Raw genomic sequence first — 19,841 nt, 5'->3', positions numbered from 1 at the left:
TTACAATACAGGGGGAAAGAAAAACCAGTGATCACAACATAATATAATAATTATGTTTAGGGATGCTATTGGGACCCAGAGAAAGGGCAGGCCTCCAGCCTACAAAAGGTTGGAGAAAGGATGTTGGAGAGATCTCAGCAAAGATTTTCCAAAAGAGTTGACATTTCAGCAGACTTTAAGAATTGATGGACATTAGAGAATATTTGGAAGGGTATTCCCTAAACAGGGATAAAATGTGGGCAAAAGTACAAAGACACACGGAAACAAGTTTGGAAGGCTGGCGGGTAAAGTAGGTAGCATAGAGCTAAGTAATGTCCAGTCTTTTCATGAGAAGGATAAAGTTTTAACCCTTATGTCCAGGAGGCTGACTTCATAATCATACCCAGCCCTGGTAGTAGTTACCATGTAATGAGCTAAAAAATTGCTCAGTCTTCTTCCTACTATATATCAGCATCACATTTTCCACCACAGTGGTTGTGTGGAGACCTATAGATATGGATTCACATCCCATCTTTGTCACTTATTAGCTGTGACATATTGGGCAAGTTATTTAGCTTCTCTATGCCTTTTCCTTCATTTGCAAAGTGGGAATACATCTACCTCACTGAGTTGCTGTGAGAATTAAAGGGCATAATCCACTTAGCATAGGATCTGATATCTGTTAAATATGCCATAAATGTTAGCTATGTTAATGAAATTGAGTCCAGAGAATCTAATAAAAATATAAGCGTAAGTGTTTGATGATCAAGGTGTGGTAAATAACTGCAGCCCCAGAGGATCTCAGAAGTAGAAGAACTCTCAAGAAGTTATCTAATATACACCTATGCATCTAAGATCAGTGCTTAAATCAACAGCATTTGGCCCTGCCTGCCACCAAGGAGCCTAAATATATATGACAAAAGATGGAGTTGGGAGAGAGAACAAAATAAAATCACAAGCAGAAAGAAGGGAATGAGAGATAAAGGGAAAAGGAAGCAGAATGATCGGACAAAGGGGATAAAAAATATACTTCAGTGGGCACATCTACCATTAGTTGCCAATTCCTGGCTTACATTTCCAAAGCAGATGGTGACTTTAGTTAAGATATAAAGAACCAAATGAAAGGTTTGGGAACTCTAAGAGGTCATATATTCAACTATCCCAGGGGCATTTGGGTGGCTCAGTCAGTTAAGCACCCGACTTTGGCTCAGGTCATGATCTCACGGTTTTTGAGTTCAAGCCCCGCATCAGGCTCTGTACTGACAGCTAGGAGCCTGGAGCCTGCTTCTGATTCTGTGTCTCCCTCTCTCTCTCTGCCCCTCCCCTGCTTATGCTCTCTCTCTCTCTCTCTTTCTCAAAAAATAAATAAACATTAAAAAAATTATCCCAGAGAGGCATAGGTATAAAAAGATCTCAAGCAGAAGGAAGAAAGGCATCTCTGGGAATGTTTGGAAGTCATTTTTTCTAAGGAGTTCTTTATCAAACTTGGGAGAATATTTAGAAAATCTCTAGATAGGGTTTTGTGTTTATTAAGACGGCTGATGTCATGAGGGGCTCATAGACTGCTGAGAGACTTGCTTAAGCAAAAACATCAGGCCAAAGGTTTATAGATGAACTCTGTCTGAGAGCCAAATTTTCGACAAGCAGTTCAAAGGCAAATTTCCCTATATCATTCCGTGTAAAAATAGATGACTGCTGCTTAACTCTAGTCACCAGCTTGGTAGAAGGAGTTTTAGGAAGGCCTACCCCATTAGCAGTTTGAACAAACCAGTTTTCCTACCAGGAGCTTTCCCACATCCACTCATCCCCCCATTTGATTTTGACTTGGTGCTCTTTGGTAGCATGGCTCTCTGTTAAGTATTTACTCCCAAGAGATGATTCTGTCCTAATTCTTTCTTTCCCACATGTCTTTCATTTTTTGGTTTGTGTTCTAGTTTATTTTTGGAGCCTAAGTTATCATGACTGTTTGCTGTCTTTTTCTGTTTTTAGGCTTTCTTCCTTCTCCTTTGGTTACTGGTAGTTTAGCAGGGATAATGCTAAGCTGGGGCCAGATGTTAATTAAGCAAAATAAGTCAAGCAAATCAAAACTTCCAAATATTTGGTTTCAGGTTACTTAGTCACAGCAGCATTTTTGAAGATGTAATTTTATTTTGATGTGAGTTACATAAACCCTCTGGTTGGGTTGTCAGCTTTCTTCTGTGCGGTGTCGTAGCAGAGCAACGCTATGCTGTCAAGATAGAGAGCGAGGACATTAATAAGTAACGAGGCAGAGCCATGTGCCAGAGACTGTGACCCAGCCCTCACCAAAAACTTGAGGAGATTGTGGGATAACAATATCTCTTTCTAGGGACATAGAAAATGTTGTCTTCCTGCCACAATGACAATTGGGTGAGTTTACTGCTCTTGGAAGTTTACTCCTAACCTACGTTTCATTCCTACATAACAGTAAAAATATCATCATGATGAATAAATAATTTTTAGTGTCTATTATGTGCAGGACACTGGCCAGGCACCTGGTGAACAAAGAGGGAGAAGGCATGATTTGTTCTCAGAGGAATTACTGTGTTGAGAAGATAAAGCATGTACATTTAAATACATTTAACAAACGAAAGCTACCACATAACACATACTGGATGTCAAACGAGTAATATATAGGTAGTGATTATACACTCCAGTTTGTCCTAGATAGTACCAGTTTATACCTTGTTCCAATGTACTTATGCCCCCTGTAACTCTCAAACATCATAGTTTGGATGATAAATTATATGTTCAACTTATGTACAGACCTGTGGTCTAGGAATTAAGGGGAGAGAGTTTTTATCAATGGCTAGGATAGGTGGTAGGGAGTTCATGGAGCTGGTAGAACTTGAGCTGGGTCTTGAAGGAAGAGGTAGGACAGAGGCATTCTACAGGAGAATATCAAGAACAAAAAGACCAAAATGGATGCGGGAAAAAAGACAGCCATAGCACAACTCCAGGGCACCCTGTCCATGTCATGTTCTCTGTGAATGGTGCCCTCTGGACTGTGTAACCGTTGGCTCTAAGTGTGTCATACTTGGGGAGCAATGGGAAGAACACTTTAGCCGGAGAAGAGAATTTGTGGAGAGGATTTATGTGAGAATCGAAACAAGCATGGAACGGATATTGGAGGCTATCAAATACCAGAATAAGATGTTTAAACTTTATCCCATAGTGGATTTGAAGGTAACTGAAGAGTTTTGAGCAGACAATGATACTTACAACAAAATGGTTTTGGAAAATTAATATTCCCAACTAAAGTATTCAATGTATGGAAAGGAGAAGAAAGAGGAAGGGAGAAGAACTAGTTCTAAAAGTGTTGAAAATACCCAAGAGAGAGGTGATAAGAGTCTACAGTAGTGGCAGTAGTAAAGGATATGAAGAGACAGACTAGAGAGAGTTTGCAAAGCCAGGACTGATAGTGGGTAACTGGCTAACTATGTGAGGAGAGGGAACAATTAAGAATGACTTGAGATTTAGAAACTAAGTACCAAAGAAAATGATGGTATCTTTGATAAATGTGGAGGAGTTGAGAGAAGTTAGCTTTGGGGGGGATAGATGAATTCTCCTCCAGACATGATGGATTTGAGACATCATTTGGAAATGTACAAAAGGAAATATTAAATTGGAGCTGAGACAGGTGGTAATGGCTAGAGATGTAGATTTAGGAATTCTGTGCAGTACTAAATGATCATAAATACCATAAGATCATAAATAGCAGATAACCCACAATTATGGCTTAGGTTGCAATTGTATTTTGTAAAGTAGGAAGGAATACAATTTGCAAAGATAGCAAAAGAGAGATTCCAGAGGTGAAGGGAGATAGGGCAGACAGTGTATAATCAAGAGAATCAAAGAAAAAGAAAGTTTCAAGCTTGAGAAGTTGATCTGCGGAGCCAAATCTTGGAAAGCAGTCAAGGAGGACTAAAACTGAAAAAATTCATAGCTTTTGATGGTGACATGGGTTCTTTGGAAGGTACGATTTTATGTAGTTGTAGAGGTGGGCTCTATATTATAGGAGTTAAGGGATGAAAGATTGTGATTCAATGGATATAATGAATGAAGATTGATCTTATAAGAAATTTGTCAGTAAAGGGAAGGGAAAAATATGATGAAAGTCAAGGAATATCCAGCATTAAGGAAGAATTTTTTTTAAAGGATATGATAAAGAATTTATATTCTGTGTTAGACTGTAGATAGATGGCACTTTATTTGCTTAAAATAAATCTTGATTTTTCAAATTGCTCATAGTACCTTTCTTTTTCTGAATTCCAAGCAAGAGGCTTACTAGAACAAAGGAGGAAGAAAATATAGACAGGAAAATAACTGATAAAGGATTCAACAGTTAGTCATCAACAGGTGATTAAAATACACCTAATCTCGGGGCGCCTGGGTGGCGCAGTCGGTTAAGCATCCGACTTCAGCCAGGTCACGATCTCGCGGTCCGTGAGTTCGAGCCCCGCGTCAGGCTCTAGGCTGATGGCTCAGACCCTGGAGCCTGTTTCCGATTCTGTGTCTCCCTCTCTCTCTGCCCCTCCCCCGTTCATGCTCTGTCTCTCTCTGTCCCAAAAATAAATAAAAAACGTTGAAAAAAAAAATACACCTAATCTCTTCCACATAGCTGGGGACCCTTTTGTTTCAGGCAGAAACTATATGCATTTATAGCTGGGACAGACATTTTGATTAGGAGAGGACATCTCTAAAATACTGACTTTTTTTTTTTTAGGATTCTCTAATCTCCCTATTAACCCCCCAGTTAAAAAAAAACCTTTGGTGGCCTACAGATGTTCCAGCCTGACATCCATCCTGCTTTCCACTTCCTTGACCACCATTCTAGTTCAGGCCCCAATTACTTCTTATTCTGACTACCGTAATAGCCTGTCTCCTGTCTCTCTCCACTCCAGCTATCCGACACACTGCCACCAGATTAATTTTCCCAAAGCACAGTTCTGATCCTATCTTGCCTTACTTAAAAGCCTTCGACAAATTCCCATTGTGAACTGAATTAGGTACAGGCTCCTCACTTTGGCTTTTGAAAGCCGGCCACAATATAGCTTTGGCTTACGCTTTCTGTCTTAATTCTCACAATTCCCTCGTATTCAAACTGATTTACGGGCATGAAAAAGAGACCATCACTTGGTCCTTCTATCTGGAGTGGCCACATGAAATTTCCCTGTGAAAACAACAAGGGATTCACATATAAAGGAAGGTAGAAGAAGGTATGGGAGTCATTTTCACATGCTGTTAAATATGATCTTGCTGTCTGAACCTTTCCCCCAAATATTTTGTTTGTAATTTTTACATGGCATTTGCCAAATCCACTATATTAGAGTCCTTTGTGTGCTATCTCTACCCTATTGGAGTGAAAACAGTTTGAAAACAAAGACTTTATGGTCCTCATTTATTATTTTTTTTAATGTTTATTTTTGAGAGAGAGCGTGAGCAGGGGAGGGGCAGAGAGAGGGGACAGAAGGTCTGAAGAGGGCTCTGCTCTGACAGCAGAGAGCGATAAGCTCCATGTGTGGCTTAGACTCATGAGCTGTGAGATCACAACCTGAGCTAAAGTCAAACCCTCAATCCACTGAGCCACCCAGGTGCCCCTTAGTCCTCATCTTTAATCCCCTTTGGGGCATAGTAGTATACCTTGTATTGAGGGCATTCAATACATTTTTAAAAATTCCCTGACTATATTGAAAAGAAGTCATGGACTCTTAAGAACTCTGCTTTTGCCTACCACCTCTCAACATGTCCTTACCCCTTCCTATGAAGATGCGAATGTTTTTATTTTTCAGTGTAGCAACTGCATGTCCTTTACACGGCTATAATGACATTATATGTTGGATTATAAGTAGCTAGAAGACAGGAACTTCTTGTTGTTTAACCTAACATGTATGTAATGCTTAAAGATTTTTGTACATAAGCTCTTAATAAATGTTTATAATAATTTATATATTATTAAATGTTTATAATAATGTATATAATAATTAGCTAATGCTTAATAAATGTTTATAATAATGTATATAATAATTAGCTAATGCTAATATAATAATTAGCATTAGCTAATCCATTTGCAGAAGGTTATTTTATAAGTCAAAGTTTTTTTTTTAATTGGTATAATTGACATATAGCCTTATATTAGTTTCAGGTATACAACATGATTCGATATTTGTATATATTGTGAAATGATCACCCCATAAATCTAGTTAACATCCATCACCACACATAGTTACATAATTTCTTTTTCTTGTGATGAGAATATTTAAAATTTACTCTTTTAGCAACTTTCAAATATGCAATACAGTATTATTAGCTACAGTCACCATGCTGTGCATTACATTTCCATGACTTATTTATTTTATAACTAGAAATTTGTATCTTTTAGTTCCCTTGGCCCATTTCACCCCCACCTTCCCGCCTCTGGCAACCACCAATCTGTTCTCTGTATCTATGAGCTTGTTTTTGTTTCTTTATTTGTTTGTTTTTAGGTTCTACATATAAGTGAGATCATATTGTATTTTTCTCTGACTTATTTCACTTAGCATAATACCCTGAAGGTCCACCTATGCTGTCATTTTTCTAATGACTGGATAATATTCTATTGTATATATATACACACACACACACATATATATATATATATATATATATATATATATATATATACACACTACATTTTCCTTATGTATTCATTTAGGTTGTTTCCATATATTGGGTATTGTAAGTAATGCTGTAATGAACATAGGAGTGCATATCTTTTTGAATTCTTCCTTTCATTTTCTTTAGATAGACAGCCAGACATGGAATTACTGGATCATATGGTATTTCTATTTTTATTTTTTTTTGAGGAAACTCCATACTATATTCCAAAGTGATTGCACCAATTTATGTTCCCACCAACAATGCACAAGGATTCCTTTTTCCCCACATCCTCGCCAACACTTGTTATTTCTTGTCTTTTTGATAGTAGCCATTCAAACAGGTGTGAAGTAATACGTCTTTGTGGTTTTGATTTGCATTTCCCTGATGATTACTGATGTTGAGTCCCTTTTCATGTACTGTTGGCCATCTGTATGTCTAGTGTTTTCAAAGTAGGATGGAACTGGGGTGCCTGGGTGGCTCAGTCGGTTAGGCGTCCAACTTCAGCTCAGGTCACGGTCTCGCGGTCCGTGAGTTCGAGCCCCACGTCGGGCTCTGGGCTGATGGCTCAGAGCCTGGAGCCTGCTTCCGATTCTGTGTCTCCCTCTCTCTCTGCCCCTCCCCCGTTCATGCTCTGTCTCTCTCTGTCTCAAAAATAAATAAACGTTAAAAAAATTAAAAAAAAAAAACAACAAAAAAAAAAACAAAGTAGGATGGAACTATATGAAAAATTATGTATTAAAATATCAGTTTTTTTCTGGGGAGAGGGCCTATAGGCTTTATCAGATACTCACAGGGGTCTGCTGTCCAGGAAAGAGTAAGAACTAGCCTTATGAAATAATAAATTTGGAATTATTAACAATTCATATATACATATGGATAATACATATGGAATTATGAAATGGAAACATTTTTACTTTGTCTCCATTCATTTCTTTCAAAAGAATTTTTTAAAGTACCAGTAGATGTTCCATGGACAACAAAACCAGCACAGATAGAATCACTTAGAATAATTCCTGATGCTGCTTCCAAACCTCTACTTTGTCCCTACTTAAGCTAAGAGTATTGCCTTTGGCCGGGTTGAAGAACTGAATGATGCAATCCCAGATGTGGTGTATAAGGACATCACCATCTGTCACATGCATCTTCCTCTCCCCTTCTTTTAGTATTAGAAGGCCTCCACTGTTTTCACAGGGGATTTTTACCCTCATGTTCACTATCAAAACTCCCAAATGATCCCTTGTTTCTCATGCCAGCACTCTGGCTGATCCCACAGTTTTGGTTAAAAGGTTTTGCTTTCTTTTGTTTTGTTTTGAGAGAGAGAGAAAAAGCATGCGCATGTGGGAGCTAGGGAAAGGGGCAGAGGTGGAGAGAAAGAGAGAGAATCTTAAGTAGGCTCCATGATAATCGTGGAGCCCAACATGGGGCTTGATCCCATGACTCTAGGATCATGACCTGAGCCAAAATCAAGAGTTGGACACTCAACCAACTGAGCCACCCAGGCATCCCAAATTTGTCTTAAGAAGAATAAAATCTCTTTTAATAAGACCAGTTTCAGACATGAGATCCATTATCTTTTCCTGGTAAACTTTAGAAAAGGGGAATGGGAAGTAAACTTTTAGCTTATTATTAAAACCTGCTACTTAGTTAATTTTCTGCAAATTCTGTCTCTTGCTGATTATTGATTTTTCTGTATCTTTTTTCCTTTTTCTGTTATTCCCTTTGGGATTTGCTCCCCCCCCACCCCCAGTGACTTAATTTAGTTAATGTTCTAATTAGTGCAGCTTCTATTCCAGCAGATTTCCTGGGCTTTCACATCAGTGCTTTTCCATATGATAAACTCCATTAACAAGTCTCTGAACATTCACAAAAAAGGAAGCAGTCTTTTAATGCAATGGGCTCTACCTCATTTGCCCCTATCTTCTGGTCCAACTTTCTTGGCTATCTTAGAGCTTCTTCAGCACATAATTCCATCAACAGAGAATTAGGGTTGAGCCGTGGCATCAAAACTGATGGCCTAACAGACTCATTTCTGAGTAAGTACTGTCCATGTCATCACTATAATTAAAAATATATTTTTATACCCAAGGAAGAGACCATCCCTTAGAGTGGGTTTTTTTTTTAATGCCATTTTCTCAGTAGTGATGTAGATTTGTCCTGATGCACTCTTCCTTTTCAATTCTAATTTCCAAGGCTTCTCCAGATATGATTAGAGTATAGTATAATCCAGGCTATGGAATAAAAAAACAAGTGAACCACAACAGACTATTTGATCTGACATTCTAAGCAATGGTTTTCAACCTTTGCTATACATTGGTAGCGACTGGGGACATTAAAAAAAAATGTCACTTGGGTATCATCCTCAGAGATTCTGACTTAGTTGATCAGGGGTACAACATAGGCAGTAGAGATTTTTAAAAGCTAATATAGAAGTTCAAGTTTGAGGACCAGTTTAAAATAATCAACAGGACCAATACAGTCAGTTTCAATCAATGAAGCTGAAACATGTCATAATACTGTCATAAGACAGTAGAGGGCAGAGTTGACTTAAACTTATATAAACTGTCTTAGGAAATAGCAAGTAGTTAATAATGTAACCTTAACTTTGTACTTTGTGGTCGTCTTTTGCCACAAAGCTTTCATTTACTGCTAAAGCCAAATTACTTTTTGTATATTGGAATTTATTAGGAGGCCCCTTAGTGATGCCTCATCAATAGGATTGTTGTGTAATGTGCACACTTTTGAGAGCACAAGGGAATTAATGATTCTGCCAGGATGACAGGTGTAAACCAGGATAGCCTGAGGTAAACTGTGACATATGGTCACCCTATGATCACCATGTCCTTTGTGGGATCCAGAAGAGCTAGAATCTGTAACATGGCTTTACTAATTAAACTAACCAGTAGTAACTATGTACTTCTGCTCATTGCCAAAGCCTTCGGTATTATTTTTGTGCATGCCCGTCTGTCATTGTTCAACATTATACCAGGCACCATGAACAATAGAACAGAAACTGAAGACATGCTGTTAAGTACCAGGCATTATACAACCTAGTTGGAAAGAGAAAACTAATGCATGAAGCTGCTCTGGTAAATAAAATTCAAGAACCTCCTCCAAATCCTTTCAGGAAGCAGAATATGATAAATAAAATAGGTGATAAATAAACTCATAAATAATACTAACCCTAATTATGTATAGGCTGTCCTTGACTTAAAGTGATTCCACTTACAGTTCCCACTGTGGTCCTTAAACACCTCCAGCAGGCAGACCAGTTGACTTCCTGAGCTGCTGTGGGAGAGAACTTTAGAAATGCTCTTCCGTGTGAGCACAGCTCCTGTCCCAGGTGCCTAGCTCCTGAATAGTTAACCCATATAGCCATTGACCCCCAAATGGAGAATTAAGGCATTTAGCTTTAGCATATAAGGCATAACACGATTGGTGGCAAGCAAAGACTACAGAACCAGTAATTTCAGTTGGCAGCAGAAGGCTCCCTCAGGTAGAGCACATCCGAGGCTTAACTTGCTTGGACTCACAGATCTCTCATCACACGCCGAGATCTCTGCTGGCTCTTGTAGTCATGCCCCACGCTTTTTGAATGACAACAACTGCAGTGTTGGCCTGTATTTAATTTATGATCTCTTGCAACATTTTGTTTTCCTACCAATTTTCAACTTGGGTCAGAACTGTCATTTGCTGTTCTGTATTTAGAAACCTTATTCTTCCTCCTTTGCTGAATTATGTATGATCCCCTCTTTAGTGGTTTTTAAAAAAAATTTTTTTAACATTTATTCACCCTTGAGGGACAGGGAGAGACAGAGCACGAGCAGGAGGAGGGGGAGCAGTGACAGAGGGAGACACAGAATCTGAAGCAGGCTCCAGACTCTGAGCTGTCAGCACAGAGCCTGACGTGGGGCTCAAACTCACAGACCATGAGATCATGACCTGAGCCGAAGTTGGATGTTTAACTGACTCAGCCACCCAGTCGGATGTTTAACTGATTGAGGCAGCCAGGTGCCCCTCTACAATTTTTTTAAAGTAGGCTTCATGCCCAAGGTGGGGCTTGAACTCATGACCCTAAGATCAAGAATCACATGCTCGACCAACTAAGCCAGCCAGGTACCCCTGATTCCCTATTTGATTTGATTTAATCCATCTTCAAATACTTCTGCATTTTTTCAAATTTCAGTGATAAGTGATAATTATCAAGATTGATTAGGCAACATTAGGAAACTCAAATAGTTAAAGCATGGTAGTAAAGTACCCAAAGTTATGAGATTAATCCTGTCATAAGATGGTTAGCTTTGAATTAGATCCAATGGCCAGTCTGATGGCTTGACACATCTTCTCATTGCACATGGGATAAATTGGTGAGGGGGTGAGCACAGGTCAGGCAAATCCACTTCCCAACACTGGTGACAACTGAGATGACTGAGAAAAACAGATGATCTGGGCTCAATTCGTGTAACAGGAATAGTTCTTTACTTTCATGGCACATATTTATTTCATTATCTGAGTGTTGATGAAAATATTTAGGCATTGTTTTTCTTTAGGTCATTGTTACTTTGTTCTTGTCTTGGCCCTCACCTTTATCAAACTTGCTCGCAGAGAAGAGTATAATATTTGCTATTTACATTTTACTGTATTTTTCGCAAATTGAAATATTATGAAAATATTTCCTAGTTACAGAGAGGGAAGGAGACAAACCATAAGAGACTCTTAAATACTGAGAACAAACTGAGGGTTGATGGAGGGTGGGGGAGAGGGGAAAGTGGGTGATGGGCATCGAGGAGGGCACCTGTTGGGATGAGCACTGGTGTTGTATGGAAACCAATCTGATAATAAATTATATTTAGTATTAAAAAAAAGAAAATATTTCCTGCTTATAAAATATCCAAACATTATAGAAAAATAGAGAAGAAAGTAAGAATTACTCTTTTTTTTTAAAGGGCTTGATAAGCACCTGGAATTTTTTTAATGTTTATTTGTTTAATTTTGAGAGAGCCGGGGAGCTGGGGAGTGGCAGAGAGAGAGAGCGGCGCAGAGAGAGAGGGGGACAGAGGATCTGAAGCGGGCTCTGAGCTGACAGCAGAGAGCTTGATGCAGGGCTCAAACCCACAAACTGAGATCACGACCTGAGCTGAAGTCAGACACTTAACCGACTGAGCCACCCAGGTGCCCCAAGAATTACTCTTAATCCTACCATCTAGAAATAACATTTTTAGGAGTATCCTTTCTGATATAAAATACCTTATTTCTTAGTCAAATAGAGATGATCTGATGCCTACGCTTATAAAAAGTTCAGCAGTATGTCATGACATCTTTCCCTATAAATTTATAAAACTACATCATTACTTAACTGACTACATAGAATGTGTGTGTGTGTGTGTGTGTGTGTGTGTGTGTGTGTGCATGTATATACACCATACCTAGTTTAACTAATTCTGTTTTGATGGATATTGGTTTCCAATTTTTCATTTTAATGAACATTACTATTATAGTAAACATCCTGAATGTTCTTACTATAAGTGTAAAATGTAGAGAGCTCGAGCTGAAAGAGGCCTTAAAGACTAGTGAGTTCAATGCTGTCGTTTTAAAGAAAAATTGAGGTGTAGAGAAGATAAGGGGGGAGTAGAATCCAGGTCTTTTCACTATGTCTACTGATTTTTCCAGTCCACCCTGCTAGCTTCTTTTAAAAAAATTGATTAGCTATTTTTTTTTTAATTTTTAACGTTTATTTGTTTTTGAGACAGAAAGAGACAGAGCATGAACGGGGGAGAGTCAGAGAGAGGGAGACACAGAATCCGAAACAGGCTCCAGGCTCTGAGCTGTCAGCACAGAGCCCGACGAGGGGCTCGGACCGCGAGATCATGACCTGAGCCGAAGTCGGCTGCTTAACCGACTGAGCCACCCAGGCGCCCCATTTTTTAAAAAAAAATTTTTTTTAACGTTTATTTATTTTTGAGACAGAGAGTATTAGCTATTAAAATGCTACTAAACAGCATTGGCTTTTTCTTACTCCAGTAGTTGAAAGGCTGTCCCTTAAAAACTAACTCTTCCCAAGGTTATTTGCATTTTAACATTTGTTCTTAGTTGTGAAATAAGTTTGCAGGTTCCTATAATCTTTGGAATGAGGGCATTCAGTATGATTTCGAGTACGTGAAATCATATGGGGAAAGCTCCTACTTATCAATTTCTGGCAGTATTTGGTAGAGGTGAGGAGTGGAAATTGAGAAAGATTTAGCAGGGGTTGGGGTCAGATATGGGATACTGATGTTCATGCATAACTTTGGAACCCTTCCAAAAGAGGGCCTACAGCTTTCACTTCTTTCAGTTTCTGCTATGGAAGGTCCAGAGTGTATGCTTCATTAAGCGTATTTTGATAACTAAGATGATGGTAGAATAGAATAAGCAACATGAGTTGTTGTTTGCACATGCTCAGCATAATTTGGGGCTAAATTCTTGACTTAGTTATTGATTTAAAATATCAGTCTATACTGTGGATAATCTACATTAAATATCATGGGAATGTGTTAATTCAAAAACCATGAGATAGTGCTTCCTGGATAAATAACTCTTTAATAAGTAAAGGATTTGGAGTTCTATGTGATTTTTTTGGAAAATTACTTGAACTCTGAGTATCTTGGTTTCTTTATCTAGCAATAAGGATAATGATAGCAATTTACTTCATGAAATTGAATAAAAATGATTATATGGCATTTGGTAGAAAGAAAATGATAAGTAATCCTTTAAAAATAGAATTTGCCTTACACAAAGGAAAATGAGGAAAAATGATGTTTTTGATAAGAAGTGGTTATTCTACAAAATAAATCATGTTTGAGTTGAATCATAGTTTCTTGTAGACTTTAAAGCATTGAAGAAATATCCAAACAGAAGTTAAGCAGCTGCAGAGATATCCCACAGAATGGAAAATGAGATGAATTTGCAGAGGTAATGTAGTCTTTTATTGCAATATCTTTCCAAACTTTATTGAAATTTTCCCAAGGGTCTTGGTTAATATTATGGAAAAAAATATTTTGAATTTGGAAACTGCTCACTAACAAATAAAAGCAATTAAGACCATTTGTGCTGGTAATAATTATCACATAAATAAAAAATTGTTAATTGGTTGAACTATAACTGTTGCTATCATTCTTTATTGACAAACTCAAATTATTTATTATTTATTTTTTCTTTTTTTAAGTTTATTTATTTTGAGAGAGAGAGAGAGAGCATGTGCATGCACATCAGCAAGCAGGAGAGGAGGAGAGAGAGAGAGAGGCAGAGAGAGAATCCCAAGCAGGCTCTGTGCTGTCAGCACAGAGCCTGAGATGGGACCTGATCTCATAAACCACTAGATCATGACCTGAGCCGAAATCAAGAATCAGATGCTTAACCAACTGAGCCACCCAGGCACCCCAATAAACTCCATTTTTATATTGTATTTTCTCTTCTTGATTTGAGTTCTGGCTTGATAAATATCTATAAAGGAAGAGAACATATTTTCAGGTTTAGGTACTCGATTATCCACACACAGATTATATACTTTGTGGAGTACTCAAGATAGACTGTTAATGTCAAAATAACATCAACTCACTTCTTGTAATGCTTTTTGATCCACCTTCCTATGTTCTTAATCCTATGAGCTCAAGGCTTTGGCATATTGGAGGGTGGCCTTAATCCAAAGATGAGGTCTGAAAATGGCACTGAGAGGGTAGAGCCAACAAAGTCAAAATTCCATGCTGAACCATCACCATTGTGTTTGCTGTGCCTCATTATGAATGACAGTGGAAGACAGCAGGCTACTTCCCCCTTAGGTGAACTTGGTGGTAGGTGTGAACATGAAACCTACTTAATTTAAGATTCCATTTGTCACCTATAGTCAGTAAGTTAGGTGTGAATGTGCCAAGGTGGCTGAGGAACTGGTGAAATTCAGGCACAAATATTGCCAATTATTTTTCAGTGAATTCACTTTAAAAACCTCACTCAAACACCAAAAGGAAAGTGGTTCTCCTGAAAAAAAATCACAAATAATGTATTTTTAAGCCAAATAGAGATGATTTTGAATTACCTACTTCTTTGATCAATTTCCATAATTGCAACTCTCTTTTAGTTTCCATGATTTGTTTGCTAATTAATTCACCTATTTACTCATCAGGCCTTTATGAAGTATAAGTTGTAGTCAGGCACTGTGTTAGGTGCTAGGAAACTGAAAACGATATTCTGTAAGCAATGGGGAGCCCCTGGATGATTTAAAGCCATGGAGTGACATGATCAGATTTCCTTTTTTACAATGTGTACTTTGGCTACTATGTGGAAGAAGAGTTGAAGGAGAATGATACTGGAGAATGGAGAGCAGTTAGGAGGCTAACAGAAGCAGTTCGTGTGAGAAAAGATGGGGCTGAATGGTGTGCCCCCCAAATTCATATGTTGCTATCCTGACCCCTGGTACCACAGAAAGTGGCCATATTTGGAGACAGAGCCTTTAAAGAGGTAATGAAGGTAAACTGAGGTCATACTAATCCAATATGATAGTGTTCTTATAAGAAGAGATTAGGACACAGGCACAGAGGAAAGACCATGTGAAGACAGGGAGAAGATGGCCATCTATAAGCCAAAGAGAGAAGCCTTAGAAGAAACAACCCTGCCAACACCTTGATCCCAGACTTCTAGCCTCCAGAATTGTGAGAAAATAAATTTCTGTTGTTTAAGCCACCCAGTGCGTGGTGATTGTTATGGAAGCCCTAGCAAACTCATACAGCCTAAACAATGCAACTGTAGAAGAACATTAAGCACCTCCTGGCACTACTAGTCCATCAGCACACCCCAATATAAGCCTGCTATTACATATGCACAATCTGGCATCCCTTACGTAATAATCTGATCCTGAAAAGGGAGGAAGAGCTCAGGAGCAGCTATAGAAGGAAAGATGCTCATTTATTCCAGAGACTGGCTAGTGCTTCCATGGACTAGTGGTTGACAGTAGGTAAGCCTTGTTCTTCTGCTCCTTTCCATTATTGATGGAGGAAAATTTGAAATTGGTGGCACCTGCTCCTTCAGAGGATGGTCATGTTGGTATGTGCACACTTGCTGCAGGCTTTCAGGTTCCTTACAGTGACCACTTGGTTGAGGCATCTAATGGGGAAGTTTGGTCCTTCATCTTCTATCTTGTAAATGTATTTTATGCCAAATAGAAATGATTTTGAATTACCTACTTCTTTGATTATTTCCACATTTGCAACTCTCTTTTAGTTTCCATGATTTGTTTGCTCATTAATTCACCTGTTTACTCACCAGTATTTTATGAAGTATATCTTGTAGTCAGGCACTGTGTTAGGTGCTGGGGAACTGGACACGATATTCTGTAAGCAATGGGGAGCCCCTGGATGATTTAAAGTCATGGAGTGACATGATTAGAGTTCCTTTTTTACAATGTGTATTTTGGCTACTATGTGGAAGAAGAGTTGAAGGAGAATGATACTGGAGAATGGGAGAGCCCTGCCTCTGTTTTGTCTTTGGGAGTTGTGGAGGGCCTGATTCCCCTAGATGTTTCCAGAAATGGAATGGAAATTTTAGCTTAGTGTCATGAAATACATCTCTTGGTGAAAGGATAAAGAAGGGAACTAATTTTTTTTTCAGCTCTAGGCACTATTTTGAAGTTTGCATTACCACAAACTCCTGATTCCTCTGTTGCTAGCAGGATTTGAATGAGTGGAACATCAGGTAGGTTCAGGTTTATTTGGTTTGGCAATTCCTTTTGTAAGTAACTTTCTGATGTTTATGTTCATTTTTAAGTCAAAGTAGTTTTAAGTTTCAAACAAATAACTTTGTTCTGTGATTCAGTAAAAGTAGCTTTAAGATGAATTCAAGACAGAGAAAGTTAGTCTAGTTTGTTACAGTTTGGGGTTTTTAATTTTATTCCAGTTATTAGATTTTATAAATAAAATCATAAACTTTAAACTGTACATAAAACTGTAAACTATATTTTAAAATCTTCATCCTCCTCTAAATTTAGGATTTTATAATATGAAAATTCATATTTTCTTCAATTCTGAGAAATTTCATTCTACTTTGTCATTATAATTATCTCCTTTACTCTCTCTTCTCTTTCCTTTAATAACTTCTACTAGGCGGATATTGGACTTTAAGGATCTTGCCTCCATGGCTTTCAACCATTCTTTCAAACTTTCTGTCTCCTTGTTTTCGGCTCTGTGTTTGGGGAGAATTTCTGTAGAAATTCCTACTAATTCCAACTAGTTTAGTAGAATTCCTACTAATCTGACTTTCAGCTTGGTCACTTTTGCTCATCACCTAATGATTTTTCAATTTGAGAAACTACTTTTAAATTTCTTGTTGCTTATTTGTCATGGATGCAATATTCTTTCAAATCTTGCTGAGTAACATTTAAATTCATTTAAAATTTATCTCTATGTCCTTTATTAGCTTAGTTTCCTCTGATATTACTTCTGTTAGTTGAGTCTAGTACCTCTCTCTCATGGTATTGGTTCCTCTATCCTGACAAAATCTTTGGTGATTTTGGTTGTCTGATGATCTTTTATCTGAGAATTCATTTGCCTGCCCATTCTGTTTACCACAGTCTCTCTTCAGGAGCTGTGAAGGAAAGGTACAACATGCTATCAGGAGAGAGTGAAGGTTTCCTGTCCTTTCTGGGGGTCAGTAGATACCTGGGCTATGTCCCTCTGGTTCCAGGATCTCCACTCACTTATTTGTCCCACAAACATCTGATATTTAATGCCAGCAGGGAGAGGAGGCTCTTCAATGAATTATTCTGTCCTGGGGCCCCCTCCTTTTCTTGTATTCTTTGACTCTTGTTTGGAACTTCTCTAAGCTATTCCTTATCCTGAACCTGTTTTGACTTTTTCTCATTTTATTTCTCTTTAGACCAGATCCTGTCAGGATTTCCTAAAAACACTTGGAAAATTGATCAGCCTTTGTCTTATTTCCCTGTGCTGTTACATTCTTATTCTAAGCGGTAGCTTTTTATGAGATTTGGGATGAAAGAAAAAGTAAATGCATGTGCTTAATCCATCTTGATCTAATCTCTACCTATTATTTTATTATCTCTACTAATTATCAAATAATAATAAGCTCAAGATGAAAAATTCGGAGAATATAAAGATAGAAAGCAGAAGTTCCCTCTGTGTCAGATGCCTCTAATGTCCAAATTTACATCCTTTTGGCCTCACCTATTGATATTAGCTGGAGCTGGGTAGGCCATTCTGAGTGCTTCCTCTCACTTTCTCGTTTACTGGCTGACTTTCCTTCTGGCTCAAGACTTTCAAATGCACACCTTCCCTTCTGGCCCAATTACTTGCAGATTGCTTATTGTGAGCTTGCTGGGCAGTTTGGAATTGGGAAGTGTCAACATGGATGGGGCTAAAAGGGGTGCAGCCCCTTGACCAAAGAGAATGAGGGCCGATCTCCCATCCTTTAGAAAGACAATTCCAGCAGGCATTACATACTCTTCTCAGAAAATCCCTGCAGAATTAATCCCTGTTGCCCACAACAATGACCTTGATTATGAAGCCTTATATTCAGCTTTTCCTTCTTCTCCCCAGTTTCTTATTCCCACTCCCCAGGATTTGCTATTTTTTCCCCTTGTTTGACAATGCCCTTTCTCTCTGTACTTCTAAACTTCCTCTCTCCCTCAGTTCTGATTTATCATTTCACTATAACTCTATTAGCTGTAAAGCATTTGGGGATGCTGTCAGAATAACAGGCTCTGTAGCAAATGAGGTTGTATTGAATTATTTAGCTTTCAGCTAAAGTGGAGATAACTAAAGCAGCTGAGCTGGTTTGTAAAATCCTAGGGTAATCTGTCCACCGATTTGGTACTTTTATCATATTAATTTTTCTTATGGCTGAAAATTATAAATTCTAAGGCTACAAAGAAATATGTGTTCAACTTTTCATTTCAGTGCCACAGACCTATAGCTAAGGAATTATCTGTTTCATGTAGTATACTATTATGTGGCTGCAATCCTCGGGAATCATGAATTTATTTAATAAGTTTATTCACACAAGGCTTCTAAAAAACATAAATAATTTCTCACCATTTTTTCTTTCCAAAGTAGATGAAGGATTTCTACTTGAGATATAGCATATTCTCAGCTTTTGAAGTTGGCCTGTTTTTCTTGAGTTTCCCTTGCCAGAATTTGGTTCTTAAATAATTTTTTAAATGAAAAAGATCTGTTTCTAACTCAGTAATAAACAAACGGATGCTTAAATGTTATCAGAAGTGGGGGCATCACTACTAATTTAATGGATGACCATGAATATTCTATCATCTTTCCTATATTACTAGTGTCTCTGGAGAAACTGAGGTTAACAAGGGCCCGGGGGGGGGGGGGGGTCGGGGATTCTGTGGCTTTGTAGTATCAGTGGTGTTTGCCCCACTTAGCATCTCAGTATCTAAATGCCCATTCTGAAGTGTGGCTACAGCAGGAAGTGAAATATCTTTGCATCTGTTCAACATATAAACTAAGCATGCACATCTGGCAATTAAACACCCTTTTCCTGGCGAATCCTGGAAAACAGCATAATTATACTCTCAAGCAAATAACTCAGGAGTAAGACTGTTCCGTTGTTAAGAAAAGCAGGCAGTATCAAAGTTACAACTCTTTTCTACATGTTCGTGTTTTTAATCTGCACTGCCATCCATAATACTTGGGAGTACCTGGGCTGCTACGAGTTACCCGAGTGAGAAACTGGTCTGGAAACAGCAGATGGAGAAAAGAGGTGAAAGCTACAGTTAGCTGTACACTAAGTGTTATTGAACAATAACCTTGTATCTTAAGAAAGTCAGGAAAACGGACAGCCTTACAAGCTGCCCATTTTCTCCTGTGAATCTCTCTCGAGGTGACTCGGAGGTGCCTTGTCTTTCCTCTTTGGCACCATTGGTTCTAGTGTTTTCTCTGGCCTACTGCATCCCACCCCATCCAGGCTTGCAGTGAGGAAGACCCTGCTCGCCTGGAAAGAGGGGCCGGACAGGAAGTGCTGGTGGGCTAGCATGGCAGTTTGCCTGTTGATTTCAGTCCTTGCAATGTGGGATGGTCGGCTGCGCCCCGCCAGCATTGCCGGGTCTGCCCCGACCACACCAGGTTTGCAGACAGAAACAGAGACAGTAAGCCTGCGGGCCGGGGGCGGGGACCTCCGGACCAGTGCCCATCCCTACCTTCCCAGAGTCTGTT

The 19,841-nt window shown here is 38.7% G+C and overlaps 1 protein-coding gene across 1 annotated transcript in view; it reads left to right on the top strand.

Annotated features, from left to right (window-relative positions):
- SPTB (spectrin beta, erythrocytic) overlaps window positions 1-19,841 on the top strand; it is a 149,640-nt gene that overhangs the window by 3,178 nt on the left and 126,621 nt on the right. The window lies entirely within an intron of this gene.

The sequence above is a fragment of the Panthera leo genome, chromosome B3 (assembly GCF_018350215.1).
Source record: "Panthera leo isolate Ple1 chromosome B3, P.leo_Ple1_pat1.1, whole genome shotgun sequence".
Taxonomy (NCBI): domain Eukaryota; kingdom Metazoa; phylum Chordata; class Mammalia; order Carnivora; family Felidae; genus Panthera; species Panthera leo.
The sequence above is the reverse complement of the archived record's forward strand: the minus strand, read 5'-3'. Positions and strand labels throughout refer to the sequence as shown.